The sequence below is a fragment of the Lolium rigidum genome, chromosome 4 (assembly GCF_022539505.1).
Source record: "Lolium rigidum isolate FL_2022 chromosome 4, APGP_CSIRO_Lrig_0.1, whole genome shotgun sequence".
NCBI lineage: Eukaryota > Viridiplantae > Streptophyta > Magnoliopsida > Poales > Poaceae > Lolium > Lolium rigidum.
Window position 1 is genome coordinate 63,024,866 of NC_061511.1, and position 24,206 is coordinate 63,049,071.

The following is a 24,206-nucleotide window of genomic DNA, read 5'->3' on the forward strand; positions in this document are numbered from 1 at the left end:
GACGATTCACTTGTTACTAGATGATTCCCCGCGCGTTGCGGCGGAGCATTAGCATGCCAATCAGCTCATGTGAGAGATGAATACAGAGGACGAAAGGAGAAGAGCTCATGTGGTGGTAGAATGTTATCAATTTTAACAAAAAAGACAATTTAGCAAAATATCCAGTGAAGCAAAGTTGGTTGGTCTGATGGATTCAGCTGAATACAATCGTATGCATGAAAGAGATGTATTTTGAGAACACTCACTGCTTATAAGTACATAGAAAGATCAACAATGCTATAAAGAAATACAGTTCCAGAGGCGTGAAAAATTGTTAGTATCTGAAATCGACAACCATACAGAGGAAATGTTATGTTGGATCTCAATTTAAATATTGCAATACTTACATATGGGAAGAAACAATTGAGAACCATCCATATTGCAACAAAGGTCAACCCGGAAGAGCTGAAATAAAAAAAAATAGATGTATTCACCAAGGAAGGTCAAACCTTGAACGATTGATATATAGAATAAATGACCATGCATGTAAATAAAAACCTGAAATTAAATTAGCGTTTAACAGGAACAATTGGTAGCGCCGAAGAATCATCAAAGCGAAAACTGCATCCAAACCATATAGAATTAGCCCGATTGTTTAACTCCAAAACACCAATGCTAAATCTGCACTCAAAGAAATAAAAACCAAGTATAATAATGGAATCAAATTCACATGAACTAATCCACAAAAAAATGTAAAATATGAAAAATCACCAACTAGTAAGAGATAGATAGTTGCTCCTAAAAATAAAAATGCATGACAGTTCAAATGACATACCTTTGCGGAATCAAAACTACTATGCACTGGCCAATGATCGTGTACTAATTAATTTTCTGTGAGGTATATAAGATGAATAAGAAATGTCAAGTTAACAAAACTGTGGCAGCGAGGCCGTGATGAAAAACACAGTGAGGAAAAATGAGGCTAGAGCATTTAGGCATGTGATAATTCAGTTAATCTAGCAAGCCATGGCCTGGATAAAAGCTATACCGATCTGTAAACGCTGCTTGACTGCAGTATGCAAAGGTCCATTAACGTGGAGAAGGGACAAACTAAACACGAAATAGACCAAGATTTAAAACGAATATTGTGATTACAATACTGACCACGAATCAGAGCCTCAAAGGAAAATATAAACATCACTACATGAGAGCCCTTTGGGGAAGATGAAACATGTCTAGACGTACGTCTTCACTGACGGAAACAGTCGCAACAGGAAGAGAAAACAATGACGTGAGGGCGACAGGCCGACAGCATGTACGTTGAGCTCGGCCGGAATGGAATTGAGAGCTGGAGATGGATTACGGGAAAAGTAGGAAGACGAATCTGCGATGGACATCTCTCGAAATCTATGATATAGATGTGGCACCCATGGGAGAAAAAGGAGACGATGGGGCTTCCACTGGGGGCATAGGAAACAACGTCGATTAATTACTCGCCATTGGAAGGAGAAGAAGCGGTGCAGCGTTGAGTGGGCCGACGTTTTGTACACATATTGCAATCCATACTGATAACTAATGCCCGTAGATTGGAAATCAGATGGACATGAACAATTGAGGTGATGTGCCTTCACCATGTTTTAGCTTGCAAATATTAAATGCATCTTAGTGGGGATGAACTTTATAGATATTATAGATATCTGGTTCGTTTCGCTGGTTGTTGACTGTACGCACAACGAACTCTCGATTTTCAGTCTGGCACCCTGTTAGTTATATACTAAATATGATATGTGTCTAGTGTACTACCAAGAACAGTTGGAGCGAAGTTGGTTAGCAGCGCAGTTCTCTTGCGCCCCCGCTCGGAAGGTCCCGAGTTCGAAATCCGTTGGGCGCAACTCATTTTTGGACGCGAGGTCGACCGCGTCCTAGGGCCGCCCCCAATTGGGGCACTTAGGTGTATAGCAATTGGGGCATTTTTTGAAACTGCCCCAATAGTTGTATAGCAATTGGGGCACTTTTTGAAACTGCCCCAATAGTTGTATAGCAATTGGGGCACTAGTCAAACTGCCTCAATAGGTGTATACCAATTGGGGCACTTCTCCAAACTGCCTCAATAGGTGTATACCTATTGGGGCACTTGTCCAAACTGCCCCAATAGGTAGGGCATTAAAGTCATTTTGGCAAAAGTGCCTCTAAAAGGGGGTATTTAGGGGCACTTTCAAAGTACCCCAGGGCAAAGTGCCCCTAAATCCCTACCGTGTAGTAGTGTGGCTAGATTGATTGCTGCTCCTCATCGGTAAATGTGTTCTTTCTCAGTTTCATGCCATGGTTAATGATGAAATCCTAAAAATCAGGGTTAGACCCACTTTAAATGCACAACGCTGGGCGTTTTTGAACGGAAGAGCCCCCATGCATTGGTCAGTTTTCATGGAAAGAGGGAAAATCGTGGGAAGAGGGAAAGGCTGGGAGTGATTTTAGGAGGTAATTGAGGCAATTAATACACATATCACTCCTATTTTTTTATTACTTCAAAACCCAATTATTATACCCATGTATACCGGTATAGAGGGAGTAACAAACATGTGGTTTCCTCTATAAAAAGTTAAAAACGTGTGGTTTCCCCTATAAAACTCCCAGCATTTTCTGTCCAAAAAAAAAATCCCGTTCACGTTCACAGTGACTCGGCGGCGGCGGCGGCGGCGGCGGCTCGAACCATTCCCATTCCCCATCCACTGCAACGGCGATGGCGTCGGCCACTCCACCACCCCTTCCCCTAGCGGGCAAGTGTGAGCCCGGGCTGAGAAGCACCAACTCCCTCTTCCTCCATGGAGCACTGCGACGGGGAGATCCCTACCAAGCGACCCAAGCTCTCCGATGGGGGCGGATGCGGTAGCGAGGACTGCCTCAGCGCACTTCCCGAAGACCTACTGATCTAGATCCTTCTCAAGATCCGTGACGTCGCCGTCGCCGCGCGGACCAGCGTCCTCTCTAGTCGCTGGCGCCGCCTCTGGAGGCTACTCCCGAGGCTCAGCTTCCCCTCTCCCATTGACCCCCAGCGCATACGCCTCGTCCTCGAATCCCATGATGCCCCGGCCCTCCGCTACCTCAAAGTCAGCGTGCTGGATGGCACCCCCGATTCCGTGGCGCCCTGGCTTCCCATCGCCGTGCGCCGCCTCTCCGGCCGTCTATCCCTCGTCAACAGGGTAGCACAGAACGGGTCGGAGAGGAGGGCATGGCCGGTGAGAGAGGCGCATTTGAGCTGCCGTGCTTCGAGAGAGCCACCTCGATCCGCCTCGAACTAGGGTTTCTCGGGGTCTCCATGACACCACTGGGCGTATTCGCAGGGTCACTGATATCTTCCTGGCTCGCCTTCAGCTACATGGCCCGTGCACGCTAGGTGATGTTGTCTCCTCGCCACGCTGCCCGGTCTTACGGTATCTCTGCGTCAATAATGCCTGGAGTTTAGCCAACCTTGCAATCCAGTCCAATTCTCTCCTAGCAATCACGCTGAAACATCTGCACCCAGCCGACGCCCTTGGTCTGGGCCATGTCAGCATTCAGTCCAAGTCTCTGATGCGAATGAAGCTAGCGAGTCTGCTTTCCTTGCGACAGCTCACTATTGTGGCTCCAGCGCTCGAACTTCTCCTTGTGGACTCTTGCTTTGCTAAAAGCTGCTATGGTAAAGCTTCGAGACATAATCAACCGGTTGCAAATATCTGCGCCCCTCGGCTGATGCGCCTCATTTGGAATGATGCTTATGATCCAAGCTCCACACAGTTTGGTAACATAGAAAATCTGCGGTGGCTGGGCACATACCCTTTTCGCGTATATGGAAAACATGACTATGCACCCAATAGCTACTTTCTGAGCCTTCTGCAGTGTTTTGAGCTCATCCCTAATCTCAAATTCAGGCTTATTTATCTGCCGGTAAGTTTATATTTATGTGAGTTATGCCATTATTATGTAAATTTGGAGTCCAAATTAAAGAATTACCCATATGCATACAACGAAATTCTCACTTGATTTTCTTTGCTTAAGTCCCTGAAACATGGTTCGGCACACCCAGTCACTGTCATTCAAAGTAGCTTTTTATCCTATATATGAGGTGGCGTTACGCCTTTGAGTAGTTAACGTTACAAACCACTAAGCTGCTAGCTCTTGTATATGCCTTTTGTGTACTAGTTAACCTTGATGTTACAAACCACTAAGCTGCTAGCTCTTGTATATGCCTTTTGTGTACTAGTTAACCTTGATGTTACAAACCACTAGGCTGCTCTTGTATATCTGTTATTCAAGGGAGCACATGAACTTAGGCTTATACTAGGATAAAGAACCATTTATTGTGTTATTAGCTTTGTAAACGAGATTCTAATGTCTTTTCTATTTGTTATTTAGTATCCTTTTCTGTGACTTCCCACGGATCTACATCAAGGCATCACTAACCATCACACTGATCCACTTTTGTGTCTTCACACGAATCTACACCAGGACATTACTAACCGGCAGTACTTGATGGAAGACATTACAAGGCTCCCGCATATTACAGGCATGTCCCTGGCTACAACTCCCCAAAGGACATTCCTTTGGAGCGAGTGTGTTTCATGTTCTCAGGATGCCTACTGGTGTGAGAACTCTGTAGCTTACAATTTTTGGTGCAACTAGCCGCCCCGAGGTAATACTATCCTTGCTCTGTTTGTCTGATACTTGTATGCATTCATATTGTTGGAATACGTGTGCATGCATTTTTCGACACATATTTCTTTGCATACTGAGGTTTGAGCTTCGAGTAGCCCTACTCTAGGTGCTGGCTTGATACTGGATGCTTTGTTGTGGCAAATAATGTCTTATGTATCTGGCAATGAAAATGTAATATGTTTCCTTTTTGGTTAGTCTCTTGGGAATGACCAAAATTATCGGGCAATGCATGATTTTGTTTCCATTAAAGAAATTAAGAAACGCAATAACTCCTTCGTGTTGTCCTCTCTTTTCAAGATTGCTATCAGGCGACCCATCTCTCTTTATGTCTATAGGGTGGTGTTTTGCTTCGGTTGTTAGGTTGGGGGTGTAGTGGGGAGGCAGAGAAGGACATGGTGGCATTGCAAGTTAGTTAGGTCGCCGACTCACCGGCAGCCATCAAGGAGAGGGAGGTGGGGGTGGCGGTGAAGGAGTGGTGAATAAAAAGAGACTACCATTTCACCGAAACATTGCATGGCTGGCTCAATCTTGATAAAACATGATTTAGGAGATAATATTAATATGCTATTATTATTTGGAAAATCTATCTATAAAGGGCGCTAGCCTACCCGGAATTTCATCACGTCCCCACTCGTTCGTTCCGAGTCAGCTGCGGACTTGCTTTTTTACTGATTGGCAGGTTGTGGGCCCTGGGCCGTTCCTCGTTCCACCGTTGATTGGTCTTTGAAGGTGCATGACCGGTGGACCTCGTTATGTGAGGGACAATAAATTATATGGGTTTTCTTCAGTTGGTCATACGCGAAGGAGTAAAAACCTAAAAGCAGCGATCAACTCCCCTCCAGCCTCTCTTCAATTTTCCTTCTCGCGCAGCCGCCGCCGTCGCCTCATCCTGCAGCCCAGCGCCGGCCTCTTCAAGTGGTGCAGCCGACGCAACTTCTCTCCAACCTACAAGGATCCCAGATGCGCCGCCTCCTTCCAGCTCACCTCGTTATTGTTCTTGCCCAATGCCTTCCTGCATCCTCTCCCGTGCCATCAGCTGGAGAAAGCAGGATAGTAAGGGATGTCAGCGAGTTTGTTTTTAAAGATTGCATCAGTAAGACAATAAGAATGGCCTAAGGCCAATTTAAGATCTTGTGCAATATGCTTAATCGATTGTACAAATTCTGTCTGCGTAAGTATTAAAATGTTTGTTGTCTGACTTCGTATTTGCATAGAACAATTATATTCTCTGAAATAGGTTGGCTTTAAATTGTGTTCCATGTGTTATTCTTTTGTATATTTGGTAAAGACATGTTATATGTCCCGCCAGCCATATAATTTATAGTTCCGTCATTCTTAATTTATGGTATAAAATCATATCGGCTGATCTTATTAAGCTATATGCACCTTGCTTCAGGCGTGCTCATCAGGTTGTGTTTGTGACCAGCCATCAAACTGGAAAACCGGGGATCTTGAGCTGAATCGCCTGCAACAAGTAGAAATCCATAAATTGAGAGGAACTGAACATGAAGCTGCTCTTATCAAAAGGTTATTTGACTGAGCAACAATGCTAAAAAAATGACAGTAACTTTCCATCACTCGGTCAATGAAAGTGAGGCCAAGGAGTTCTTCCAGATGCTTCAAAGGCTTTCTAGGCAAGAAATATGTATGAAGGGGCCCCGCTTTGCCTAATGTAGTTGTAGCAATGTTATGTAAGAATCAGGCATGTCTGAAAAAGTTATCATGTACCGATGTTTCTCCAAGAACACTTAACATGTCCAGAAGACCAAGTCACCAGCTCGGGAGTTACCCTTGCAATCGTTTTGTAGTTCTCCTATGTCATCTCAGTATTAATTGCACCCTTTGTGTAAATCAGAGTCTGGTAGATCAGGCTGTATCTGTTGCACAGTTTGCAACTGCCTTATTTATATTTGCAGGGTGTAGTAGACTGTTCATACATGCTTCATGGTTTATGTACTGAACCTTTTACAATTTAGATGGTTTATTTCAAGAACACAGAAGATGCGTGTCTTCATGTATTAAGCTGGAAAGAGAGCATATTTACAAGATTCTAGGCTGAATCAGAGACGATGGAAAGTTACTGTCATTTTTCCACGCCTACTAGACTTACTCAATCCCTCCTATTTGTCCACACAACTGCGCCTGTTTCCATTGACCAAATTCAGCCCCAATCTTACGACACACCTCAGGCATGGCTGCCAGCTTATCGAAAACTCTGTTGTTGCGCTTGAGCCAGAGACATTGAGCGACTAGAATTACCAGCGAGTTTATCTCTTTTTCGATCCTTCCTCGCTCCACCAAATCTCAATGCTGGCCAACGAACCCGGAGTGAACATGTGCAGCCTATAAGGAAGCAACATCATGTACCAAATCTGCCGCGCATAAGAGCATTGCAGCCGCCGTTTCTAGCAGCACAAAGGACACTCGCTAGGATGTTCCATGCCCCGTCGTGCTAAACGATCAGCGGTACACAGTCGATTCTTCATTGCAAACCACATATGCAAGTTTTGTAGTTCCGCCGCTGCGAGAGCTCGTGTCCTGCCCACGAAGAAGGCATTGTATGTCACCTGATGTAGCCATCTTCCACGTAATCGCGTCGTCATGGTCTAGCAGATTTAGCCCTCTTGTCAGCTCGCAGGTATCCATGAACTCAACAATTGCTGGGATCGATGGTGCCCCCTAATTTCGGCCACCCATCTATTGTCTTGCATTGCAGCGGCCACAGTCAGAGATTTGGCCGCTGGTTTGACAAACTCCATGAGGTTTGGCGCTAACTGCTGTAAACTTCTCCCATCAATCCGCCGATCGCTCCAAAATTTCAGATGCATGCCATTTCGAAGCACACACTTGGTGCATGACAGAAACATCTCTTCAGCCTCTTCCGTGATCTTAAAGTTTAGACCCTACCGTCGCTGTCCGTCGACCGTCATCGCCAACCAGCGCCATCTCATTCTCAAGGCATGATTTAGCAACTCAGGTTTTTTACCCCCAATCCACCCAAGTCCTTCGGTATCCCAGGTCACGACACCCTGGCCCCTTCTTGCCTCCGTGGTGGCAGACCAGAAAAACTCCCGGAGAAACTTGCTTATGGTGTTGAAGAACCATGGTGGAAAATCCAAAGATAGCATGTGATAGATTGGTGTTGCAGATAATTTAGAGTTTAGGTAGACCAACCTTCCACTTTTCTTCAGCAGTGACGCTACCCACGTCGGGACACCACCGGCAACCTTGTGAATCAAAGGTTGAATCTCTGTCTTCGATAGTCTAACGAGGGATAATGGAAGCCCCAAATACTGTATCGGGAATAGGCATGCAGGCGGACGCCCGCTAAGAATCGAAAGCCTGTCCGCTAACTCTGTCACAGCTCTCTAATCATTTAGTCATTCTTAACGAATTTATACCCTGCAACTTGTCCGCCGGACCATCCGTCTGCATCCGTAATCGGGAAATGATGAACAGGGCAGCCCAACACAGCTAACACAGGCTGCAGATCAATCCCCTCGCACCGAATTGGTGACACGGAACTCTTGCCCAAGTTGCAGAACAGACTGGATGCAGTACCAAACAGACGTAGCAACTCGATTGCAGCAGTGGCCTCTTCCATGGTTGGTTTGATCAGCAGAACCACATCATCAACAAAGAAGGATAACCTGTGTCGGATCCCCGCAGCCACCAGTGATGAGAACAACCCTGTTTATTGTTCTTGTCTAAACAAAGGAAACGACAGTTCATCTTCGCATGTAGTACTTCAATTAATCAGTTGATCTGTTTAGCTCCTACATGTTTTTTCGATGTTAAGTTGTTGTAAAGAAACAAAATTGAGGCCTTGCAGTGGTATCTCCTACCCAAGCCCAAGGTGACTAGTCCATCGTAGGGTTCAATAATGACAGAGTGCGTTCTGCCGGAATAACCACATGCCCTCTTTAGACACCTTCAACTAGTCGCCCAAGCAGAAGCATTGTATGGTGAAAAGTTTCTCCTCCAACGCTCAAAATTTGATTTCCTTGGCTAGACTCCAGGCATAGGTCATGTGTTGTTCGAAGGTCTGAACACTGAAGGGATTCATCGTGTCAACCCGTGCAAGAACCATCTACTTCACGCCTTCCGTCGGAACATCAACCTCCTCCGGTCTGAAAACGTTTCGTCCCCTGTCGCTCCCCGCGGGCGACGGGAGGGCGATCCCCAAACCCTAACCCAGCCAACCTCTCCCCGCCCCATCCGCCGCCGCCGCCGGCGTTAGCCACCGGGCAAAGTCCGGGTGGTGCCGGCGGCGGCGGATCTCTCTCGATTCCTCTCGTGGGGTGGCGGCGCGGGGCCTTCCCATCCCGGCGGCGGGGATCGCCAGCGACGAGCCGGCGGCTCCTCACGCGGCGGGCCGGCGCGCCGCGGCGGGACGGCTCCTCGTGGTGGAGGCGGCGGAGCTCGACGACGATGGCTTCCCCCCTGTGGGCGTGGACAGCGGCGGCGATGCTTCTTCTTGCAGGGATCCTTGGGCGCCAGGGCGACGGCCTCGGGTGGAGAGGCGGCGTCGGCTATGACGGCTAGCAGCGTCCGCGGGTGCGCGCCGTCGTCCTTGGCCGCGCGGGTGGCAAGGCGGCGGTGGGTGGTGGTCGTGGCAGGGGGGGTGCTCCGGTGCCCTTGGCCAGATCTGAAGGTCAGCTTTTCTCCCCTCAAGTTGGCCCTTTTCCCCTCTATTCTGGGCCGCCTGTTCCTGCTGTGGGGCTCGTTCAGAGGTGGTGGTGCGTGCGAGACCGGGACTGGGGGAATCCCTTGGTCAGCTGGACTACCACGGCAGTGGCGACGCCCCTGGGCGCCTTGATTCCTCTCGAGGCGCTGTTGAGGTCCCAGTTCTCCACACCCCGGCCATGTTCTCAGGTGAAAACCCACAATCCACTGGATTGGGCGTCGTCGGCGCCATGAGCGTCGTTTCCTCCTTGGAGGCGTCGTTTGGGGATCGGTTTCCGGTTGAGGGCTGTCGAGGTGCGAGGTGGCTGGCAGGGGTGTCTCCGAAGCGTGCTCGGTGACCTTCTCCTTCATCATCAGCGATCCGTGCCCCTGTTTGCGTTCTTCGCTGTGGCTACCTTGGTCGGTGGCAGTTTCAGTCTCGGTGGTCTCGTCGGCGTCAGCGAGGCGTTTCTGGTTTCTGCCTAGGTTGGGATGTGATGTCTACGGGTGCTTCTATTCTTGTAGACAGTGTTGGGCCTCCAAGAGCAGAGGTTTGTAGAACAGCAGCAAGTTTCCCTTAAGTGGATCACCCAAGGTTTATCGAACTCAGGGAGGAAGAGGTCAAAGATATCCCTCTCAAGCAACCACTGCAATCACGATACAAGAAGTCTCTTGTGTCCCCAACACACCTAATACACTTGTCGGATGTATAGGTGCACTAGTTCGGCGAAGAGATAGTGAAATACAAGTGGTATGAATGAATATGAGCAGTAGTAACGGCGCCAGAAAAGTGCTTGCTGGCGTGCAGTTGATGGTAGTAATATTGCAGGAAGTACGGATGCAGTAGAACAGTAAACAAGCGATGATTGCAGTATTTGGGAACAAGGCCTAGGGATTATACTTTCACTAGTGGACACTCTCAACATTGATCACATAACAGAATAAATAGATAAATTCTATACTCTACACTCTCTTGTTGGATGATGAACACCACTAATTGTGTAGGATTACACGAACCCTCAATGCCGGAGTTAACAAGCTCCACAATATTCTATATTCATGTTTAAATAACCTTAGAGTGCACGATAGATCAACACAACTAAATCAAGTACTAACATAGCATGCACACTGTCACCATCACACTATGAAGGAGGCATAGATCACATCAATACTATCATAGCAATAGTTAACTTCATAATCTACAAGAGATCACAATCATAACCTACGCCAAGTACTACACGATGCACACACTGTCACCATTACACCGTGCAGGAGGAATAGACTACTTTAATAACATCACTAGAGTAGCACATAGATGATAGTGATACAAAACACATTGCAATCATAAAGGGATATAAATAAGCACTTCACTATGCTATTCATAACGAGTGAATAAGTATTCGTGAAATATAGCCTAAGAGACCCACACGGTGCACACACTGTCACCTTTACACACGTGGGACAAGGAGTCTCCGGAGATCACATAAGTAAAATCCACTTGACTAGCATAATGACATCTGGATTACAAGCATCATCATATGAATCTCAATCATGTAAGGCAGCTCATGAGATTATTTTATTGAAGTACATAGGGAGAGAGATTAACCACATAGCTACCGGTACAGCCCTTAGCCTCGATGGAGAACTACTCCCTCCTCATGGGAGACGAGCAGCGGTGATGAAGATGGCGGTGGTGTCGATGGAGGAGCCTTCCGGGGGCACTTCCCGTCCCGGCGGCGTGCCGGAACGGAGACTCTGTCCCCGGATCTTGGCTTCGTGATGGCGGCGGCTCCGGAAGGTTTCTCGTACCGTGGCTTTTCCGTCTCGAGGTTTTAGGTCGGGGACCTTTAAATAGGCGAAGAGGCGGAGTCGGAGGCCGACGAGGCGACGACACAATAGGGGCGCGGCCCGAGGCCACGGCCGCGCCGCCCTAGCGTCTGGTGGCCCCGTGGCCCCCCTCCGCCGGCTCTCGGGTGTTCTGGAAGCTTCGTGGAAAAATAGGATGCTTCGGGCATTGATTTCGTCCGATTCGAGAATATTTCCTTACTAGGATTTACGAAACCAAAAACAGCGAAAACGACAAGCGGCCCTTCGGCATCTCGTCAATAGGTTAGTTCCGGAAAATGCATAAATATGACATAAAGTGTGTATAAAACATGTGTGTATCATCATAAAACAAGCATGGAACATAAGAAATTATAGATATGTTTGAGACGTATCAGGATGGTGGTCTGCTTCCTCCATTGCTCAGGGGAGCGCATCCGATGTCCGACGGTACGGCGTCCTCCGAGCCAGGACGAGAGGGAAGGGATCCCTCTTCGGCATTGGAAATGGCGGCTGATGCTGCCTTCTCAACCGGTGTTGCAGACGATGATTTCCCTCAAGGCTGCAGGTGGCTCCCTCGGACTTGGGCTGCGTCTTCCCTGGAGTCTTCGCGACGAGGCTTCGACACGGACTAGTTGTTTTTCTTGTTCATCTTGTGTAGTTGGTGTTCGTTGTGTTGTGAGCGGGCTGCACCTTGTAACAATCTCGGCCGTTAGGGGCTTTATTAATTTAAAGCTGGGCACTTGCGCCTTCTCTTTAAAAACATCAACCTCCTCCTCAAAATTAAGATTGTCCACTTCATCATGATCGAAGCCAAGTCTTTCCAGCGGCATATTGATAGCCTCATTCTTGTGCGACCTAGAACCCGCCGGTGATACCATGAACACGATGTAGGACAAGGTGCCCCCTGAAACCGAAACCCCCAAGCTCCTGAGATTGCTGGGGAGATGCGATCCGGATCGGAGGCGAGGGGAAATCAGTGAGAACTGCACAACCCTAGTTGCCTAGGTCTCAAAACCCTAGTTGCACCGGATTCAGTTGATCTAAATTATATATTTGTATGGGTTCAGATTCATAAATTGCCTAATGGTTATCGACCAAAGTCTCTTATAACTAATTTGGTTGAAAAGAAGGTCGGCGAGGTGTCTGATACGTCTCCGACGTATCGATAATTTCTTATGTTCCATGCCACATTATTGATGATATCTACATGTTTTATGCATACTTTATGTCAAATTTATGCATTTTCCGGCACTAACCTATTAACGAGATGCCGAAGAGTCGATTCTCGTTTTCTCGTTGTTTTTGGTTTCAGAAATCCTACAAAGGAAATATTCTCGGAATTGGACGAAATCAACGCCCAGGGTGCTATTTTGCCACGAAGCTTCCAGAAGACCGAAGGAGTCACGAAGTGGGGCCACAAGGCGCCGCCACAACAGGGCGGCGCGGCCCAGGCCTTGGCCGCGCGGCCCTGGTGTGTGGGGCCCTCGTGTGGCCCCCTGACCTACCCTTCCGCCTACTTAAAGCCTCCGTCGCGAAACCCCCGATGCACGAGAGCCACGATACGGAAAACCTTGCGAGACGCCGCCGCCGCCAATCTCATCTCGGGGGATTCAGGAGATCGCCTCCGGCACCCTGCCGGAGAGGGGAATCATCTCCCGGAGGACTCTTCACCGCCATGGTCGCCTCCGGAGTGATGAGTGAGTAGTTCACCCCTTGACTATAGGTCCATAGCAGTAGCTAGATGGTCGTCTTCTCCTTATGTGCTTCATTGTTGGATCTTGTGAGCTGCCTAACATGATCAAGATCATCTATCTGTAATGCTATATGTTGTGTTTGTCGGGATCCGATGGATAGAGAATACTATGTTATGTTGATTATCAATTTATTACCTATGGGTTGTTTATGATCTTGCATGCTCTCCGTTATTAGTAGAGGCTCTGGCCAACTTTTTGCTCTTAACTCCAAGAGGGAGTATTTATGCACGATAGTGGGTTCATGCCTCCATTAAATCTGGGACAGTGACAGAAAGTTCTAAGGTTGTGGATGTGTTGTTGCCAGTAGGGATAAAACATTGATGCTATGTCCGAGGATGTAGTTATTGATTACATTACGCACCATACTTAATGCAATTGTCTGTTGTTTGCAACTTAATACCGGAAGGAGTTCGGATGATAACTCGAAGGTGGACTTTTTAGGCATAGATTGCTTGGATAGCGGTCTATGTACTTTGTCGTAATGCCCAATTAAATCTCACTATATTTATCATATCATGTATGTGCATTGTCATGCCCTCTCTATTTGTCAATTGCCCGACTGTAATTTGTTCACCCAACATGCTATTTATCTTATGGGAGAGACACCTCTAGTGAACTGTGGACCCCGGTCCTATTCTTTACATCTGAATACAATCTACTGCAATACTTGTTCTTTACTATTTTCTGCAAACAATCATCATCCACACTATACATCTAATCTTTTGTTACAGCAAGCCGGTGAGATTGACAACCTCACTGTTTCGTTGGGGCAAAGTACTTTGGTTGTGTTGTGCAGGTTCCATGTTGGCGCCGGAATCCCTGGTGTTGCGCCGCACTACATGCCGCCGCCATCAACCTTCAACGTGCTTCTTGGTTCCTCCTGGTTCGATAAACCTTGGTTTCTTTCTGAGGGAAAACTTGCTACTGTCTGCATCACACCTTCCTCTTGGGATTCCCAACGGACGTGTTAATTGCACGCATCAGTGTCACAGGTGGAAACTGCTCTACAAGGAGTGAGAAACTTTGTTCGTGGTAGGGTGAATACAAATGTAAGAAAACCATTGGCCATATTTGTCACGTCTCTAGAGGAGGTGTAAGGGAGTTTTACAAGATTCAGTTCGAGAAGTTTCAAAAAAAATTGCGATGAGAAGCCTTTGTCGTCCCCATCACCGAAGCGTAGGAAGGGTTCAAGGTACAAGCTAAAGGCCGCGATGCAGGGCTCGCGGGGTCCCAGTCATCAGCGACGGAGGGGTATGACGGGCAGTAAAAGTGCACGATCAAGAACGCAGAGGAGATCTTCTAGTTGATCTTCCCTTCTAGTTTGGGGTTAGGATTCCAGCGAGTTAGTAGTGGCATAATCGATGTGTTCGATACTGATCAACTTGTTATGAATACACGACTTGTTATTATCAATTCTGGTTTTGTCTAATTCTCGGCTGCCTGGATTTTCGCTAAAATTTATCCACCAAAAGCTCCACATTATGAGCCTAAAATTGCAGTGTAAAATGTGTGCATGTTTCAACTTTCAAGCGGCAACGCAAGGTGTAGGCCTGCACCGAGGCCACCCGCATCGCGGGTCGTTGACGCGTAGACGCAAGCAGCCGAACAATGCGCTTTCGAGCTTGATTTCTGCCTATGAACCATCCTCCTTGTAGGTGTTGCTCATCCTGACATGGTTACTCGCTCGCCGTGGAGACGCCTAGCTAGTGTTCAACGAAATGTATGAGCTGAATATAAATTTAGGAGTTAACTTTAGGTTTGGTTAGAAACCACACTTTTTTATTAGAGTATCAAATATACTCTTTAAATAATATTAGGTACTCCCTCCGATTCATATTAATTGACTTCAATATGGATGTATCTAGAACTAAAATGTGTCTAGATACATTCATATTAGAGTCAATTAATATAAACCGGAGGGAGTAGTTTATACTACTCTAAAACTTTATGATGCTTTTTTAAATGAAGGTAAAAGTTTTGTTTTATCTATTTATTAAGAAGAAAGTGCTCAGTTAATTTGCGGGAAAACCAGACAAAAACCATACAATAAAACACCATAGGGCCATGCCTGTTCTTGCCACAAGGACAAGGCCACTCAAACACACCGATGAAACAACGGACGCAGACACGGGACACTTCAACATAGCTAAAGAAGACGAACCTCCAAACGAACTGCACTAAATCAACCTTGTCGCCCACACAACACGAGGTCGATGTCCTCAACGCTGTCAAGCTCTCGGGACTGCCGCCCCGACATCCAACTACCCCACCACGCCCGGTGAAGACCACCAACACCACCTTTTGGGACCACCATCCTGACATACCACCGCTCACACTCTGAGCCACGATGCCGCACGACACAGTTAGTTACCCCGCAGCTCAAGCTGCACTGAGCAAACTGCTTGCAGACCACGTCCACCGCACCAACATCTGGGGCCGCCGCCCCGACATAAACGTCAATCACTTCTTCAGAGGCGCGTCGACCGAACCGACAACCTCTAGCGACACAAGATTATCACCCGAGCCATGCAAGCAACAATTCCGCCTCGTGAAGCTGTTGCCCACCATGGTTCCTGAGGCCGCCGCCTCGACGCACTAGCACCATCCACTCAGGGCCGCTGCCCCCGTCATCCACAAACCGAGGACGCGTAAACGAGCACCACCAGCTACCACATGACTCTCCAATTTGTGCGGACTCCAATAACGAGGTCCAAGGGGTGAGTGACGTGTGATGCCACCCTCTTTCGATCCCAGGCGGGATCTGCGATTCTCTCGGAGTTCTCCCAAGTGGAAGGAGAATGCAACCATGTCAGGCCTTCAATAAGGGAGCGACGCCAACAAGTGCTGCCATCGGCTGCCTGGCTAGAGGCCAGGAGCAAGGCCTTAGCCCGGCATTGCATCACCCACCACCGGATCATGGACCGACTGCGCCACCATTGCCATTTCATGGCCAACGCTCGACAGCATCCTCTTGCCGCAAACAACCCCTCCACCTCTCAATGTTGCTATCCATCGTGGGCATAGCCGCATCAACACCTCGCTCAGGATGCTTTTAATGGACTAAATTATATGGATTCAGTTAGTCTTGCTCATGCCGTCTAGTCGCGGCATGTGGACATGTTTGGTTCTTCACCTTGCTTTGGCACACTTCTTTACTGCTCCATCGTGGGCATAGCCGCATCAACACCTCGCTCAGGATGCTTTTAATGGACTAAATTATATGGGTTCCGTTAGTATTGCTCATGCCGTCTAGTCGCGGCCTGTGGACATGTTTGGTTCTTCACCTTGCTTTGGCACACTTCTTTACTGCTTGTTATAAACGCGACAAGCAAATAACGAAGAACGATAAAAGAAAACGCAGCGAAGACACGAGATTTAACGTGGAAAACCCCTTCCAACACATAAGGGGAAAAACCACGGGCCAGCAAAACTTCACTATATCGGGGTTGTTTACAAACGCCGTGGATTATCTTATAATCTGATAAACCCTAATCGGCGTCTTACAAGATATATATATATAGGCGGTGGCAACGATCCGGCCCAAGCCTACCGGCGACGGGTCTCGCTCCGCTCGTCAGAAGCTAGCCTCCCTTTAGTATATAAATTTGAATCATAATATAACACTGCCCTAATTGAACTAGGCAAAGCAAGCATGGAGAGAAAGAAAAAGCGCTACAGTTTTTTTTAACAGGTAAGCGCTACAGTTTAAGCAAAGGTTAGAAGGTGTGCCTAGCATATCCTGTATAGAGTCATACACGATTTGTGTATGCTTCCTATATCCCCTTGCTCCTCCCAAAGGAATTGAGAAAGAAGAGAAATGTAAGCGATTTTTTAAAAAAAAAATGTAATTTTTTAGTTATTCTCCACGAATATTACGTGTTTTGAATTTTTTTTAAATGTATGACTCAGTCGGTCAAACTGTGACCGATTAGTCTGTTAGCTTGGCAAGTGGTCAGAAAATAAAACTGGTTGGCCGTGTCGCGGCCGATTGGCCAACTCCCCGCCGATCAGACCTGGTCGGCCAACTCGCCGCCAAGGTCACTGACCGACCGACTACCCTGCAGCTGAGTACTAGCTAGACTTCGTGCAATTCAAACAGCCATTCGCTACAAATGCTATCACGTGAAAAAGCTAGTACTACGTACTGTATTAGGCTGAACGCAAACAGTGAGACGCTACAAATTTTAAACCTATTAACACTGGACCCGAGCACGCGAGGCACCTGTCGGCCACGAGTATTTTTTTTTTAACAGGAAGGGTCCCGAAGGACCTAGGGCATCATTTCTTGAGCGGTGGAGTTACATTTTACAGATAAGGCCAGAAGGAAATAGAAAATTACAAGCCAGCCCTTACAAATTGCATTGAGGACCTCCAGATAAAACTGAAAAAAGCGATCAGGTCCAGCTCCATCTTCACCGCATCGAAACTCGCCGGAGTCAACCTCTGCGCCACCAGGGACGAGATCACTTGGGGTGCAAAAGTGGGAGCCAACTCCAACTAGACTGAGTACTAGACTTCATGCAAACAACGTTCGCTGCAAATGGTATCACATGAAAAAGCTAGTACTTATTAGAGCAAGTATAATAAAGCTTACTCATCAGCTATAGTAGTGCCATGTCAACAAAATTCTATGTGAAAGAGAGAAAAAGGAGGAAAGAGAGTTGAGCCGACTCTTGCTCGGGCGCTAGCACAACAATCAAGAAAACGGTGCTTGCATGCAGCCAAAGCCCAATAGCTTGCATGTCTTAATAATTAAATTCTAATTAGAACCTAACTAAGAGCTAATCTAATAGCTAGCCTGTAATATTGGATGGGCTTTATGATGACTTTTGGTGATATGGCAAGGCTATATAGCCAGCAAGTAGGCTCTCTTATTAATCTTGCTCTTAGGCTAAACGAGTAAACGCATACACTGAGATGCTACAAATGCTAAACCTATTAACATTGGACGTGAGCACGCGAGGCACCTGTTGGTCGCGAGTTGGCCGACCAGGTCCAGCCAGCGGGGAGTTGGCCGATTGGCGACTTCACAATTCTATTTTCTGACCAACTGCCAGGTTGATAGACTAATTGTAATATTTCAGGATTCGAGACGATTGCGGGGTAGATTTTAGAAAGGGATGTGCATTGCATCATAAAATCCGGGGAAATTTCGCGCTTTATTGAAAACTACACCTTAGAGGGGACAAGTTCCTCTCTCGACACCAAACAGGGTTAGGGTTTCGAGAGTGCGATAAATTTGGACATGATCTTTTCTGAAATTAGGGTTTCGAGAAGAGAGGGGAACATTGCATCTCTTAACTTAAGTTGCATGAAATCTAAACAAGTTGAGTTTGAAATTCAAACTCAAAGCCCATTAAGTCAAATTATAATTCAAATAAAGAATAAATCATATAACAATATTATAAATTGGAAAATTATGATTATAAAAGAATACAAATATATATGAAAAGCTCATTAGAGAAATTTGAGCTTTATTGATCATCACACACAATTTACATTGTCTTTACAATATTCATATGAAATAAATATTACAACACACATTTCAAAAATTGGATAAATGAAAAAGCAAAGGAAAATTACAAAGAATAGGAACTAGCTAAACTACACTACATAATCTTCATGAACTTTTTTATCAACATGAGATGGAGAGATCCTAGATCATCATTTGATCTCTGCATTCACAAACAAAAAACAGAAATATCCAATAAGCCAAGTGGCAAAGCCACTTGGCAAGTTAGTCAATAAAAGAGAAATGGGAAGAATAACAACAACCCTGCCGAGCTGATCCACACTTCACAAGTGCCAACATGAGCAGTAGAAGCAGCTCACTACGCAGCATGCATGCTCACCAGCACACACACACAAAGAAGAGTCACACACAGCACACTGTTGTCGACCAAGGAAGTGATCAGAGAAGGAGTATATAAACTTTTCAGCAGCCAAACCATTGCTGCTCATCGACATCATCTTCCCAGGGTAAGAACAACAAGAACAGTTAGAACAGGAAGAACATCAATCCACCAAAAACCATCCAGAAACAGTTCCACCAAGAACTGCTTGTTGTTGAGCAAGAAATGGTGAAGTAAGACAAGCACCAGCTAGCCAGGAGGAGCAGTGCAAGCACCAACACTCACAGAAGCAAAACCTCTACATCAGCAAAACTTAGGAGCTGAAGTGAGGTATACCCATCATCATGAACAAACCAGATGGTTTTGTTCATATATTGCACAGGCATGTACACACATGCACACAAAGGGTGGAGTAACCTTGTTTTGGTCATCATTTGGTCATAGACCAAGTGTAACCTGGTAGAAATGGCAAAGACCAGGGATCAATCAAGCCTATAACCATGGTTATGTCAACCATACAAGAGGTAGCCAAATGGAAATAGGAAGGAAAACTATCCCATATACTTACCCAAATATACCCAGACTACACTAGCCCATTCAAAACCATCAGATAGGCAGAAATATATATTTTTTGCAAGTATTTTCAACATCAAAAGCTACTGACAATCAAATATGATCACCCAACAAGCACTTGTCCTAGCACAGCAACCCAACATGGTGGGAGATACCATAACAACAACCAAGTGTTGTTAAGGCCCACTCAACCACAAAACCATCAAGCCAAGCACTTGTATCATCACCCAGAAGGGTTCAAAGTGGGCTAGGGTCCCCAACATTGGTTGGCATCCCTTTAGCTCAAGCAAATCAGTTAAAAGAATCACTACGGCATAAGCAGTTCATCTCATTTATCCATTTAATCAAGACAAATTGTACAGATAAATGAAATACACAAGCAACCAGTGACATAGACACTTGTAAATGATCCAGAGGATCACTGCAAGTATCAGTAGATGCTTTATCAAGAAATAGCATGCACCAGCACAAGATATGGAGCCACACAGGCACAAAGATAAGCATCAGTCAGGCACAGACAATAGGATAGCAAGCAACCAACAAGCAGTTGATGACCACATGATCAACAGAGCTTGCTACAACATGCTAGGGTTTGCTAGAGTCAAGCCTAGCATCAGTACATCAACAAGTTACTGAAATAGCCACAGATAAATAACAATTTCATTACATAAATTATATAAACAATTTTATAATTGTATCTAGAAGCATATTATCAAGGAATTGATGCATACAGACAACAGTCAAGCCAAGTAGAGACCTACCATGAGCCAGAGCTCAATAAGCATCACACAAGTAGCACTGGTCCTTGCACAAGCAAGGATTACTCAAAGCAATCAAGCCAGGTCAAGATTTGTGAATACACATGATCATCCAGTAACATCATCAACAACTGGAGCAACATGGCAAGCCATGAGCATCACACCATGCTCATGAGCAAGTACATGAGTGTCACAGCAGTAGCAATAGCATGAGCATAAGCATAGGAGTAGCTGCAGATAGGATATACATGCATAAGCAGCCCAGTAGCAACTAGGAAATTCACAAAACCATAAATAGCAAGTAGAGTGGTGCAGCATAGGCTAGAGCGTGGAAGGAGCAGCAGCACAAGCAGAGCAGCAGCATAGGCACATCCACAGGAGCAACAACATAACAGCAGTAGCACACATACAGCAGCAGCAGCACAGAGCCATGGATGCCAAGGCATCCAGAGGAAGGAGAAGAGGAAGAACAGGCGAGAGAGAGAGAGAGAAGGAGGAGCACACACCTGGGCGAGCTAACGATTAGCGCGGCCATGGCGGCCACGGCGGCACACACCAGACGCACGGCGGCGCCAGACCAGGCCAAGCCATGCCACAGCAAGCGCCGCAGCGCCCAGCATCGCACGGCACATCCCTGGTCACCAGGGCAAGCCTGGAGCACCGCCAAGGTGCAGCAGCGGCGACGACCGAAACCCTAGGCGCCACAGGAGAGTCGAGGACGAGCAGACGGAGGAAAATCCTTCAGATCGACGCGGACGATTCGATGCACCATCGCAAGACGCGTCGAACGCGCCCCACGGCGATGGCGGAGGCGGCCCGGAGTCGGCCGGAATAAAGCGGCGATGGCGGCGGCGACCACGAGTCGCAGGAGCGCGAGAGGATTAGGGTTAGGACGAGAGAGGGAGGCGACGCGAGCGACTTGGTCGGTTAGACCGAGCCCTGATACGTCTCCAACGTATCTATAATTTCTTATGTTCCATGCTAGTTTTATGACAATACCTACATGTTTTGTTCACACTTTATAATGATTTTATGCATTTTCCGGAACTAACCTATTAACAAGATGCCGAAGTGCCAGTTCCTGTTTTCTGCTGTTTTTGGTTTCGGAAATCTTACACAGGAAATATTCTCGGAATTGGACGAAACAAAAGGCCACGTTCCTATTTTTCCAGGGGCTTCACGGAGTCCGAAGGAGAGACGAAGGAGGGCCACGAGGAGCCCACACCATAGGGGGGCGCGGGCCACCCCCTGGCTGCGCCACCTGGTGGGGAGCCCACCTCGGGACTCCACCGACATTGCCCCTTCGCCTATATATGCTCCCAGATGTGAAAACCCTAAAAAAATAAGCCACGAGACGAGAAAAGTTACGCATGCGCCGCCAGCGCGAAGCCAAGTTCGGGGGACAGAAGTCTCTGTTCCGGCACGCCGCCGGGACGGGGAATTGCCCCCGGAAGGCATCTCCATCGACATCACCGCCATCTTCATCACCGCTGCTGTCTCCTATGATGAGGAGGGAGTAGTTCTCCCTCGAGGCTAAGGGCTCTACCGGTAGCTATGTGGTTAATCTCTCTCTCATGTACCTCAATACAATGATCTCATGAGCTGCCCTACATGATTGAGATCCATATGATGAGCTTTGTATCACTATTAATCTATGTGCTACTCTAGTGATGTTATTAAAGTAGTCTATTCCTCCTTCATGATGTAAAGGTGACGGTGTGTGCATCATGTAGTACTTGGCGTAGGTTATGATTGTAATCTCTTGTAGATTATGGAGTTAACTATTACTATGATAGTATTGATGTGATCTATTCCCCCTTTCATAGCTTGAAGGTGACAGTGTGTATTCTATGTTAGTACTCGGTCTAAATTGCAACGGTCTATCATGCTCTAGAGGTTACTTAAATATGAACACCGAATGTTGTGGATCTTGTTAACTCCGGCTTGAGGGAGCTCTTGTAGCCCTACACAATGAATGGTGTTTGTTATCCAACAAGAGAGTGTATGTAGCACAAGTGAGGAGAAGTTATTTATTTGTTATGTGATCAATGTTGAGAGTGTCCACTAGTGAAAGTATGAACCCTAGGCCTTGTTTCCAAATACCGCAAACATCGCTTGTTTCATTGTTTTACTCGCATCTTTACTTCCTGCAATATTACCACCATCTATACCACCTGTGTTTTACTATCTCTTCGCCGAACTAGTGCACCTATACATCCGACAAGTGTATTAGGTGTGTTGGGGACACAAGAGACTTCTTGTATCTTAATTGCAGGGTTGCTTGAGAGGGATATCTCTAACCTCTACCTCCCTGAGTTCGATAAACCTTGGGTGATTCACTTAAGGGAAACTTGCTGCTGTTCTACAAACCTTAAGGAGTATTCTGAAATTGTTCTTACTCGACACCTCCGACATTAAATAACTAAGCATCGGGAAGGGGGAACCAAACCCTAAAAGTCGAAAGCATGCATATTTGAATCTTTAACCATTGCCCTTATCGGACAATGATGCTATCTTTCAGAAACAGAGGACCAGGGCCAGTCCAAACAATCCAACTGCACTACATTGCAGTCGCCAGGCAAGTTCATCGCTTGCTCATGTTACTTTGAGTATTTTTATCAAATTACTTGCAAAGTACTATGCTTATCACTCTTGCATGAAAAGCAAAGATGCTAATTTCATAACTATGAATATGACTATGTGGTGGGCAATGGAACCATGGTATGAGTTTGGTGGAGGTTCCGTTGCAAGGGTTTGTATCCATCTAGGATTAACAACCAATGTCATCCAGTGATTCTTGTGTCGTAAGACTCGTGTTAACCATAAGATCTGGAGTGGGACGGAGTAGTCAGTTGTACTTCTTCCTCTTGTACATCACCGGATGCGCTTACCGTAGCAGTTGTGTCTTGCGAGAACAACCGGTGGGTGGGGATCCCATTCTAATTCCCCACGGTAATGCGGTCTATGAGGGGTTGCAACAACCGGCGAAGGTATCATGGTCGCGAAACCTGATAGTAGTCGAGGTCGGATGGTATCCTATGGATACGCTGGCCGGCGAGGACCCAAGGTCGAAATTGCAACAAAGGGTGGGTGTGTGAGGTCGCGAAGGAATACAATTTGACTAGGACCTTACACCGGGCCTCACACCATGGAAGTGTGGACGGGAAAGCTGCCCGGTTGGCACCAAGGTTAAGATCTCTTATGGGTAAAGCAACACACATCTGCAGAGTGTAATGAATCGTGACATGTCACTCCTTGTTTCAGGATTTGGAACTGCGAACGCTGCCGGAAAGGAACTCCATGAAGCTCTAATAAACCGGTGAAGACTGACAGACATAGTTCTTCTGAATAAAAGCAACCTTTTGAAGAAATGATTATGAAAACATGCATTGGTATTAGACTTTCTAGTCTAATGCCATAGCTAGTGCATTAAACACCTCTTTCCTATAATGAACTTATTGAGTACGCTCGTACTCATACCTCTTATAATTCCCTGCTTAGATTGTCTGAATCACCTTGAGGAGGCCAACGAAGGACCAGAAGGAGCAGATGGGATCTGCTACGAAGAACCAGACCTCTCTGCAGGAGTAGAGGGGGTCGACTACCTGATAGTGTACGGAACCGGAAAAGTTCCAGAAGGAGAACAAGCTTAGAACACGATAGTAGTACTAGTAATCGAGCAACACGAACTCTTTAGTATTTAGCTGCTCGAGTCGAATAATATTAAACTTGTTAAGACATATATTGTGTAAGTTAAGTAGGGTTCACCTCGAACCTAGGAGTAAACCTCTATGGACTCAGGAGGAGCTCGAGATGATGTATATATATGGTTTGTAATATTATGTGAATGAGTTAACTGTTGTACTACTTTGAGGGATGTAATATTTGCGGATTGGTACTTCGCACATATTATGTCAACGACTGGCATACTACAACACTAATCAGCCACCGTTTGACCGATCGGCCCCCATTTGGCCGATTGAGTCATACTTTTGAAAAAAATAGAAACACGTACTATTCATAAAAAATAATAGAAGGCCGCGCTAGGCGTCGGTCGCCTGATTCGGACCTGATTCGGACGCCAGAATCGGTTGCTGCCACGTCCG